The sequence below is a fragment of the Dendrobates tinctorius genome, unplaced genomic scaffold, assembly GCF_039654945.1.
Source record: "Dendrobates tinctorius isolate UK_male_01 unplaced genomic scaffold, ASM3965494v1 ptg000086l, whole genome shotgun sequence".
Lineage (NCBI taxonomy): Eukaryota > Metazoa > Chordata > Amphibia > Anura > Dendrobatidae > Dendrobates > Dendrobates tinctorius.
Genome location: NW_027361754.1, coordinates 4,135,068 through 4,147,319, shown reverse-complemented (window position 1 = coordinate 4,147,319; position 12,252 = coordinate 4,135,068). Strand labels below are relative to the sequence as shown.

The window sequence follows — 12,252 nt, the reverse complement described above, 5'->3', positions numbered from 1 at the left end:
ACATTGGAGCATTTGGCCGTGGTAATGACTCACAGGCTTTTAAAAACTCAGACATGGGCCGGAGGTTGTATGGCAACCAATTTAATTTCCCTATGCCACGGCCTCTTCCTCACACCGAAGCTCCGCCACTGCCCTTTGTAATGGTTGGCGATGAGGCTTTTCAAATGTGCGGAAACTTACTGAAACCCTACTCCAGCCGGGACTTGGACCACACCAAAAAAATATTTAATTACAGGCTGACCAGGGCCAGAAGAACTGTCGAGTGTGCTTTTGGGATTCTTGTTTCCAGATGGCGAATTCTGGGCACGGCCATTAATCTTAAACTTGAAACAGTCGATGAGGTGGTGAAGGCCTGTGTGGTTCTACATAACTTTGTGATGGCTAAAGAGCACCCGACCTTTGAACTGGACGATGATGCTCCTAACCCATTGCCTGAATTCACTCAGCACACTCTCAGGTCATCCGTTGAAGTTGGCCAAATGAGGGACCAATTTGCGGCCTACTTTATTTCTGATGTAGGACGGGTGCACTGGCACGATGAAATGGTGTAATGTTTTTGTTTGTTTATGGTAATAAAAAACCTTATTTGATACCATTACTGAGTGCACTATATTTTTTAAACTCCAATTTAATAAAAAACTTCCCATGTATAACTGAATTTTTTGATGTTCACACACCTGGGCAGGTAAATACACATATGAGTTAAAATGCAGCATTGCTAGTCTGCGTGAAATATATTGGAACGAGCAAAGCTGCAGGCCATGAATCAGGAAACCATTTTTTTTCAAGAGAAAATTGTGCAACTAGTTGAAAACAAAGTATGTGATTTTCTCAAAACACAACCCTCAAAACCCAACCCCAATGAAAGTCCATGGGGAATACAAGTCAGCATTGAGTGGATGAATGTAATCTGCTCCATTCCAACTTACAAGTTATTACACTAGGCCTTGGAATGACTATACTAGGCCGTGGTATTTCAAATATGAGTATAGTATGCCTTGGGCCTACTAGTATAGTCATATGTGAAATACCACGGCCTAGTATAGTCATAACAAGGCATACTCAATTTTTCCCAACTAGGATCTTGTTTCACGAAAAACAAACGGGTGAAACTTGAAACCAACAGTTTGCTTTTCATGAAACCAGATTCTAGTTGGTAAAAATAGAGTTATTACACTAGGCCTTGTAATGACTACACTAGGCCGTGGTATTTCAAATATGAGTATAGTAGGCCTTGGGGCTAGTAGTATAGTAATATGTGAAATACCACGGCCTAGTATAGTCATACCAAGGCCTACTGTAATAACTCGATTTTTAACAACTAGCATCTTGTTTCACAAAAAACAAACTGTTGAAAGTAGAAAGAAACTTATTTTTAAGACAAGTTTCAACAGTTTGTTTTTCATGAAACCAGATTCTAGTTGGTAAAACTAGAGTTATTACACTAGGACTTGGAATGACTATACTAGGCCGTGGTATTTCAAATATGAGTATAGTAGGCCTTGGGCCTACTAGTATAGTCATATGTGAAATACCACGGCCTAGTATAGTCATACCAAGGCCTACTGTAATAACTCGATTTTTAACAACTAGCATCTTGTTTCACAAAAAACAAACTGTTGAAACTAGAAAGAAACTTATTTTTAAGACAAGTTTCAACAGTTTGTTTTTCATGAAACCAGATTCTAGAGTTATTACACTAGGCCTTGGAATGACTATACTAGGCCGTGGTATTTCAAATATGAGTATAGTAGGCCTTGGGCCTACTAGTATAGTCATATGTGAAATACCACGGCCTAGTATAGTCATACCAAGGCCTACTGTAATAACTCGATTTTTAACAACTAGCATCTTGTTTCACAAAAAACAAACTAGTGAAACTAGAAAGAAACTTATTTTTAAGACAAGTTTCAACAGTTTGTTTTTCATGAAACCAGATTCTAGAGTTATTACACTAGGCCTTGGAATGACTATACTAGGCCGTGGTATTTCAAATATGAGTATAGTAGGCCTTGGGCCTACTAGTGTCGGGGTCGTAAACGACAATGAATCCTCATTCACCAGTCATTCCAAATCATTGTGCGAGCGCAAAACATCTGGTACCGATTAAGAATGACTCAGACACGTAGCTGATTCAATCTTAGCTAATGTCCTGCATCCACACCTGTCAGGAGCAGTACAACAACTGGCTTTATTTAAAAATACACAATACTATATTGAGTGTTAGGGGAAGGCGTGCATTAGGCGGGGTTTATGCAGTATACATCTAGTGTCCAGTGTCTCTCTGATTCGTCAAACGTCTCCCGATGGTTACTCCTTCTTCACATTCCTGAGTTATCTTTTTTGAGGAGAAATGAAACTTAGGAGAAATGAAACTTAACTTAACTCTTTAGACACTGAATTTAAGTGAAAGTGAACACTGGCAGCCATCTTTAATACAGTTACATTTGCATTAGCAAGCAATTAGGAAAAACTTATTGTTTCACAGTATAAAAATATAAAAGTTATATAAGAAAATATATTTTCACCTTGACAATCCCCCCTAAACACTAAGTTTTTCCCTTAATGAAAGATCCTTCGAGACTGTCCATGTGATGGGAAAAGGGGAGGTGGATTTCTTCATCCAGACACCTCAGAAGCTCTCCCCTAGCGAGAGGCCTCCAGGCAGCTGAACCCTTCACTAACCTCACATGGAGTTCTCCCGCTGTCCCTCAACTAAGTCTCTTAACATCATCTGAGAATGGGGGGTTTTGTCTACTCTCTTGAGGGGAATATACTTAGGGATCTCCCCTAGATCAGTACCATCGTACTCTGGTGGGTCTACTTCTTGATTGAGGAAGGTGCCAGTCGGAGTTGCTTTGGCAATAACCTTTTTATACAAGGGAATAACACAACAAAGAGTTATTGATCCAATTACAAGGAGGGCAATCAGTACTATACAAGCTTGTTGAAGGAATCCCTTGAGTCCACCCAACCAGCCGGAAAAGAAAGATGTGTCTACTCCAGCATTAGTTTTCAATTCTGCTGCTAACCCAGTTATCTTTTTAAGGGCTATCATGGTTTTTCCATTCACTCCAGAGTTCTGAGGGATATAGGTACAACACTCCTCTCCCACCATCCCACAAACTCCTCCTTTCTCAGCTAATATCATATCAAGGGCTAGTCGATTTTGGAGTGTCATTCTAGTGTTAGGGCCCAATTCTTCAACTATACCTTGGAAGGCATCTTGGCTGAAATTGACAAACCTTTGTTCACTGTAATATATGTAATTGATCCATTCAACATTTTTATTAATCTGCACCTGTGGGATTATAGAAGCAAAGCCAGCATAGATCTGGTTCTGGGCTTTAAATTGGTCAGGCACCCCCCTTGGCACTCCAATAGCATCAATATATACTAGTGGATCTTCTTCATAACTCATATGGAGCTGATCGAGGCTTCTCCTTTTCCTGGTAGGTTCATCAGGTATCTTTGGATCCCAGGGTAGAATCTTGAACTGCATAGCTAGTTTAACAAGGGTGCATTGGCCTGTCCAGGCATTTGGCAACCTAGGACGGAGCTTACCATCTCCACATAACCAATAAATGTCATACATATATTGTGTATGTTTGATTAACAAGTCAGTATCTAGAGAACTATTCTCTTTGCAGAAACCTGTCTCGAAGATCCCTACTGGTGTACCTGTGGTGTCGTGGGAATTATAGCAGGTGTAATTGTCAGCTAATACAGTTACTTCTCCTGGGACCTTTAGTTTGGGTTCCTTATGAATTAGTGGGACATAATCTGGGCAATCAGTGGGCTGAATGTTGTAATACCAGTCTATGAACTAAATCTATGAACGCAGATACATTCTGAAGCATACACCAATTTGGAAGTTGTCCTAAAGGGCTACAATACCCTACATCGGGATTTCTACAGGTGGGAGTTCCTTTCTCATATCCAGATGACTCGTTGCAAGGTATATTACCTGAAATATTAAAACAAGTTTCATTATTGCCCTGGGGAAATAAATTGGAATACTCCCAGGACGTATTATGCAACCTTCTTTCTAGCAGTATTGGTTTGAAGGCATCAGTAGAGTGGGAAGTTACATTAAAACTAACTTGTAGGCCATACATTGGAATTTGCCCCAGGTAGGTTAACCGAGTTCTATTCCTGGGTACCCAAGCCCCCCCTTTATATGCCAGATATTGAAGGTATGTGTTACTTCCTGAAAGATTACCCTGCCACCAAGGGTATCCTACCCATCCCACAATAGGTATTCCAACAGTTGTGTTCCATAACTTCACATTATTTGTGGCATTATTAGCAAGTGTATCAGAACAACTGGTCCAGGCAAATAATTCCTCGGGTGGCATAGGAATAACAAGGAACGGAATACTAGTGGCTGATACTGCTGAATGTGTGCAGATCCAGCAATCTGCTGGAGACTGAGTGTCTTTTGACCAATCATTTAGTAATTTTTCATGATGTTGTATAAACTTATTATTCAAGGACATTGGAGAATTTAGATTGTCCCACGCAGCTACCATTATTACAGATAATGCAACAAAACCAAACCAAAACATTATGCACTCTTATGCTTTGTTAACTCCTGTGGCTAGTTTGCAATGTGATGCGTGGATCCAGTTTGGTCGTCCCTCCAACTTAACAGAAGTAGGCGTTGTCAGGAGTACTTGGTAAGGTCCTTGATATCAGGGTTCAAGGGTCTTTCTGGAGTGTTTCTTGACATATACGTAATCACCAGGTTGTAGACAGTGAGTTCCTTCCACACTATCTGGATCTGGAATGGAAGAGAAAACTAGAGAATGCATTTGAGTTAAATGCTTTTGCAACTGGATTACATAACTTGTCAAATTATCCACATTGAGTGTTAAGACCTGTGGGTAGTACAACCCTGTGTTCGGTGATCTTCCAAACAGTATCTCGAAGGGTGACAGTTTAGTTTTCCCCGTGGGTGTGTACCTTACTGAGAATAATGCTAATGGGAGACACTCTGGCCATGGTTTATGGGTTTGCTCCATGGTTTTCTGTATTTTCAATTTTAGTGTCCCGTTCATTCTCTCTACCTTCCCTGAACTCTGTGGGTGGTAGGGTGTATGAAATGCTTGTTCTACACCTATCATTTGCATTACATTTTGCATTACCTCAGCAGTAAAGTGTGTACCTCTGTCTGATTCAATTGTTTCAGGGACACCGAATCGTGGTATTAGTTCCATCACCAGTTTCTTTGCAGTGGCTCGAGCTGTAGCCGTTTTCACCGGGTAGGCCTCTGGCCATGCAGAGAAGAGATCTACACATACTAGGATATTTGCATACACTCCTACCTTGGTAGCTGTATGTCGTCAATCTGCCGTCTCTGAAACGGGTAGAGAGGCCTAGGTGTCGCTTTCTTAGGGACTTTTACTGTTTTACCTGGGTTGTGCTGTGCACAGATGAGGCATGATTGTACAAGTTTCGCGGCTGCGCAACTGAAGCCAGGAGCGATCCAGAAGGCATCTACCATGGCACACATGTGACTTTTTGAGGTGTGATTGGGGCCATGTGCTGCTTGCGCCATGATTGGGAACAGGGACTTTGGTGGGCACATTTTATCCTTATTCTCCCATACTCCATTTGAGTTCAGCTCAGCTCCCAGTCTCCCCCGGTGTACCTTCTCTGTCTGGGCAGCCTTTTGCTGGAGGGATTTCAGGACATCTAGACCCAATGTGGCTGGAATACGCTGACTCCCCGCCACCGTCCACTGCTCTCTCTAGGCCGCCTTGTGCTATTTTAGCAGCCTCGTTCGCCCTTCTATTGCCCTCTACCTCCACGGAGTCACCTTTGTGTGTGCTTTTACCTTGACAATGCCAACCTGGACTGGTAACATCAATGCCTCCATCAATTGTTTCACCAGCTCTGCATTTTTAATGGGCTTCGAATCTGTGAAAATATTAGCGACTTTACCTGCAGCGGCTCTACACGCCTCAGTGAGTGCCTTCAACTCTGCCTCCTGCGCCGACATGTGAGGAGAGAGTGGTTCCGCTCGGATTACCTCATGTGAGGATACTACTGCATATCCAGTGTAGAATCGTCCATCCTGGTGGTATCTGGGGCCATCTACAAAAAAGAAACTCAAAGTCTGCATTAGGAACAGGTTTTTCATGAATGTGTGCAAACCCAACTGTCTCCTGACTCATCAGTTCTATGCAGACATGTTCATGCGTCATGTCAAAGTATCCTTCCTCACTTGCCAATACGGTCACCAATTCCCCCTTTTCTGAATCCACAGGCAGGAGGGTGGCTGGATTCAGAACGTTACATCTTTTGAGGAGTGACATACTCAGGAATTAGTAGAGCACACTCAAGTCGGAGCTATCTGGCCATAGACAGATGTTTTGGTTGAACTTGTAGGAGTATGGCATGGATGTCATGTGGGGAATAGATTGTCAAAAGAAACGTCAGTGTCATCTCACATGCCTTTCCTATTACGTCTCCACTTTTTTCCTTGTGCTCCAGCATACATGACAGGTCGTTTTATTGTCCTTGTTTGCTCAATTTCTTTAGCTACCTTAAGGAGGTCTTTCGGATCTACATGTCTCCATTCAGGTCTGGCTGTCTGTACTGCGTCTCGTAAGTCTTTGTTCATACCGTCAATGAATGCATCCACCAGTATTCTAACATCAAGTGGATTTATGCAAATGTACCCCATGTCTGCCCATTTCAGCTGTAACCGTCCAAGGTATATCTCTACTCTCTCTCCTCTTTGCTGTGTCACATTAGTCAGGAGTACAGACTGCTCTGATTGTTCCACTGCAGCCCATTGTCTTAGTGACTCACAGTACGTCTCCCCAGATCGTGCAGATTTATCATCCATGCCCCAAGCCTGATTCTTTGTCACATCTGTGTGTCTTAATTATATGATCTAGTGCGTCACCTGCCTTTAAACTCACCAACCTCTCTAGGTCTGCCCAGGTACACTTATATGTCTGCTGTACTTCCTTTATGTGTCTGTAAAACGGGAATGGTTGGTCTTCAAGGGCAGGCAGCTGCTTCAGCAAAGCTAGCTGATCAGAGGGGCTCCAGGGATAATACACCTGTATCTTTCTTATTCTAGTCACACTTCTAGGTCCTGCTGGGGTTGGCCGTCTGATGTCTACTGTCAGCTTACTCCTCAAGGGCCAATGTCCCACTACCCACTATCCACACTATTATGTCAGCTTCTTATGATCTTGTCTGGATAAGATTTAGTGCAATTCTCTTAGGTCAGTAGCACAGGTCACACAAGTAGCTATTCAGTCTGGGTTTGTCTGAGTCTGACCACAGTGTTTACAAGTCCATCTGTTTTGTCTGGGTCTCTGGTTACACTTTGTCAATCAAACATTCATAATACACCTTCCACACTGCTGCACATTCTCAAGCATCATTTATTCACTTGCTATTTTCTTCCCTTGTCTGTGCCTTTTTGTACATCCAAACATTCACACTCTGGTATTTTTGCCTTTTTCAATATTTGTCCCACTTGTTTTACTGCTTCCTTCCTTCTCTGTCTCTTGTAATTTGACACAATTTGCTATACAAATCAATCACACAACTAGAAGCAGGTTCAAACACATTAATGACCAAGCAATCACTTACAATTCCCTTCTAAATTAGGCACCATATCTTACTTTTAACTTCCAATCTTCAATTAAGTACTGTTGCTTTAAAATGCACAAATCTTTCAGCGTGTACCTTACGGATAGAATTACAGAGGATTTTGAGCACAGCTCACACTCAGCAGAGATAAGAGCGAAGGGAGAAGAAAAACTACGCAGCGGTATCCTTCCCCCCTCCCATCTGAATGCAGTGTCGTCCTTCACAGAATTCTGTAGTTCTTTAGACTTATCAAAATCAATTTCTACAAAGAAACTCAAAATCACGGGATTTCACTGTAAGGGCAGATAACTGTATAATGAGATTAACCATGCCTTGCCCTTTTTCTGGCCAAATGCATTCAGGAAACTTTACAATGTAATGCCACATATAACACGAACTATATCATTACTCAATTCATTCAGTCTCAGATGTAGATTTGAAATATCTATAACACATCTGTCCGGGATTCCACCACAACTAGAAAGGTCACAAATCTCTTGACACAAAAATGATGTGTGATGATTCATTCATACGTGCTCATTCACTGATTTTTTTTTTTTTTTTACTCATCTCTCATCTTATTCAGAGGTTCTCATAGACATATATACAAGGATTCACACAGCCTGCCTATCTTGCACTTTGGATTTGATTAATACTTTTTCCAGGTTCTTTGCTGCACTACTTCCATATCTATCCTCAATTATATCACATAACCGGTTTCCTTCTTCAGGTATCTTTCCCTGACTGTTCCCCATCAATCTCTTTCCATCCTTCATTCTTCAAGCCTCGCGCAACTCGCAGATGAGCTTGTGCTTGTTCTAACAATCCTTTATCTTTCAACATGCCTCTTTTGTTCTCTATGAGATTATGCCACATAGCCGGCTGTAATCTCCCTGACGAGGGCAATCCTACATGCTTATACAATCTCTCAACATTCTTGACTGCCTTCTTGCCTTCCCGTGACGCTACTATTGCCTTGACCTCCACAGCATCCTCATCTAACTTGTGGGGCACAGACTTCTTCTGCTTTAAGATACGCAGCATGACTCTTACAGAATACTATGGTTCTCTGCAGAAAAACCACTGGTAGCGATATCAACACTGATGTTCCACAGTACGGAGCCTCACGTTCGACGTACTAGGAAAAGAGCCTCGCGCTCAATATTTCCTTTCCCTAACCTTGAACAGCAGTGATTAACAGACTATCCTGCCACGATATTCCAACAGTCGGGAGGCGGTCTCCTAGTGAGAGCCCTCCACAGAAATACAGGTGGTCCCTTCTCGGGACGTCTTAATTACCTAGCTGGTACAATATCACAGAGGCTGCGTCTCCTATCCCTTCCTCTAGGTTGCCCCACAATCTGCAACTAGCTCAATTTATCACTCCACTTCACTACTAGACAATAGTCACGGGTAGGGTGGTTGAATGGAGTACAATGACCGGTGGAGGAGGTGTGGTGTACACGAGGACGCGCAGAATGCGACATCTCTCAGTTGCTGGTTCAGAGCGTGGCACAGGATCGCACTCGGTCTCACCACTCGACCGGTCACCCCTCAGACCCAAGGAGACCACAGACAAACCAATAACGGCTGAGACACTAGCAAGTGTGACACATACAGTGTATATGATCTCACTTACCGTGTTTTGGAGGGTGATCAGTCCTCGAGGTCAGCCACTACAGGTATCATCCACAGACATCCAAGCATGGGTCCAGAGGAGCCTCGGATCACTGTCCACGCCCCCCGTTGGGCTCCAAATTGTCGGGGTCGTAAACGACAATGAATCCTCATTCACCAGTCATTCCAAATCATTGTGCGAGCGCAAAACATCTGGTACCGATTAAGAATGACTCAGACACGTAGCTGATTCAATCTTAGCTAATGTCCTGCATCCACACCTGTCAGGAGCAGTACAACAACTGGCTTTATTTAAAAATACACAATACTATATTGAGTGTTAGGGGAAGGCGTGCATTAGGCGGGGTTTATGCAGTATACATCTAGTGTCCAGTGTCTCTCTGATTCGTCAAACGTCTCCCGATGGTTACTCCTTCTTCACATTCCTGAGTTATCTTTTTTGAGGAGAAATGAAACTTAGGAGAAATGAAACTTAACTTAACTCTTTAGACACTGAATTTAAGTGAAAGTGAACACTGGCAGCCATCTTTAATACAGTTACATTTGCATTAGCAAGCAATTAGGAAAAACTTATTGTTTCACAGTATAAAAATATAAAAGTTATATAAGAAAATATATTTTCACCTTGACACTAGTATAGTCATATGTGAAATACCACGGCCTAGTATAGTCATACCAAGGCCTACTGTAATAACTCGATTTTTAACAACTAGCATCTTGTTTCACAAAAAACAAACTAGTGAAACTAGAAAGAAACTTATTTTTAAGACAAGTTTCAACAGTTTGTTTTTCATGAAACCAGATCCAAGTTGGTAAAACTCGAGTTATTACACTAGGCCTTGGTATGACTATACTAGTCCGTGTTATTTCACATATGACTATACTAGGCCTTGGGTTGGTTTTTAACATGTATTTACCCATCAGTGTGTGTGAGCGGCGCAAACAACATTAATGAAACTTAGTAATGGTGAACCACAAATGTAAATTTATTTTTTATCACAAAATTAAACCAAAAAATTATTTTTTCCGGCGTTTGGGGGCAGATGGTTTCAATTTGGGGGTGTGCAGGGAATATGCAACACTTGCTGTTGAAGACGGTGTTTGAGGGGAAGGGGCAACAAAACTTGTGGGGGAAGGTAGTCCAGTTAAGGGAATTAAACTAGGAACACTTGGAGGAGAGGAAATCTGTTCAGGTACATTAGTTGTAATGGCATGTCGCCGTAGGCTTGTGTGCCTGGACCGACTTTGGCCCAATGCCCGCCTTGATAGATTTCGCCTTGAACTAGGGGCAAATATTGAGTGTAGGTCCCCCGTCTGCAGGTGTGGCTGCTGCTGCTGCTGAGGTGGCTGCTGCTGCTGCTGCTGAGGTGGCGGCTGCTGCTGAGGTGGCGGCTGCTGCTGAGGTGGCTGCTGCTGCTGAGGTGGTTGCTGCTGCTGCTGAGGTGGCTGCTGCTGCTGCTGAGGTGGCTGCTGCTGAGGTGGCTGGAGCTGCTGCTGAGGTGGCTGCTGCTGCTGCTCTTCGTTGTCAGTGCTCGTCCTTGCAGGAGGACTGGTGGCGGCAGTGATGGTCCAGGTTTGCAGAGTGGTGGTGGCAGGGCTACTACATGTTGCTGTAGCGGCAGGGCTGTTCCATGTTTGCCTAGTGGTGGCTGAGCTCCACGCATGCATGGGAGTGGCGGTGGTGCTCCAGACAGGAGCAGCGCTTGCCATGGTGGTGTCGGTGAAGTGACCAGCTGCACTCAGACTTGTGGTGGTGTAACGGTGGGTGTCCTGGCTTTGAATAGAGGTGTCCGTGCAGTGGTATGCAGCACAAGTCGGTAGTGAGGTGAAGCGAGTCAATGGTGGCACAGGTGGAAAGGACACCACTGACTGCTGACCGTACCGATTATGCTGCATAGCCTGCAAGAAAGCATTGTTGCAGGCCTGCAGCACATTCAGCTGTTGATCAGGACTAAGGTGTTCCGCCATGCCCTTTTCAATCTTACTAAAAAAATGGTGTGCTGGTCTGTTGAGGTCGGCCTCCAGACGGTCAAGGCGCTGTTCTACAGAATTGAAGCGGTGTTCAAAGTGGTTAAAACCACGTTCCATTAGTGCAAAACCGCTTTCAACTCTGTCGGACAGTGACTTGAGGCTGGAATTAAATGTCTCGCTCAAATGCATAAACTCGGGCAAGACATTCCTGTCCAAGGCCCTCTGCCGCTGGCGGGTAGTGCCCGCATAACCAGTGGCAGAGACCTGGGACAGGGGAACACCTGATGGCCCAGCTTCCTGGTCACCAGCTGTGTGTGTGGTTGACCTGCAAGGTGCTTCCTGGCTGTCGGATGGCTGGGACGGGTCAGAGGACGTCCGAGGAAGGACCGCTCCAGGGCCAGGTTGCAGGGTGCTGCTCCAGGTGCTGTTGAAGAAAGTAAAATCATTACTACCATGCCTTTACAAGAAGCATCAGCTGTGGATTAGAAAAACACAGATTAATAAAAATAAAAACCCAAAATTTATAATACTTACGATCTCGTGGCAAGGACCGGTCTTAGGAACTGCAACGCGTGATAGTGACGGTATCTAGTTCTGGTCCTTGACGCAGATCCACTGCGAACCTGGCCCTCAGCACGAACATCACTGTTGAAGCGGTCCTTGATCGAACGCCAACGTGTTTGGACTTTGTCCACTGTTGATAAAAAAAAACCAGTGCCGTCAAGGACAACAGTCACTGCGGCACAATGTAGCAATACAATACTCAAAGCAGTCACTGTAGACCCCGATGACACTGTTGGTTTTCCTGCTAGAATACACCTAGCACGAAACCCAACAGTGCCGTCAAGGACAACAGTCACTGCGGCACAATGTAGCAATACAATACTCAAAGCAGTCACTGTAGACCCCGATGACACTGTTGGGTTTCCTGCTAGAATACGCCTAGCACGAAACCCAACAGTGCCGTCAAGGACAACAGTCACTGCGGCACAATGTAGCAATACAATACTCAAAGCAGTCACTGTA

At 43.8% G+C, this 12,252-nt stretch overlaps 1 long non-coding RNA gene across 1 annotated transcript; it reads right to left on the bottom strand.

The window, feature by feature from the left end:
* Positions 1–2,130: 2,130 nt before the first annotated feature.
* On the bottom strand, positions 2,131–9,880 carry LOC141097629 (uncharacterized). The gene is made up of 2 exons (XR_012234016.1): positions 4,576–9,880; positions 2,131–3,967 (listed from the first exon to the last, which is right to left on the bottom strand). It is a non-coding gene; the product is annotated as an uncharacterized lncRNA (long non-coding RNA).
* Between the last annotated feature and the right edge of the window lie 2,372 nt (positions 9,881–12,252).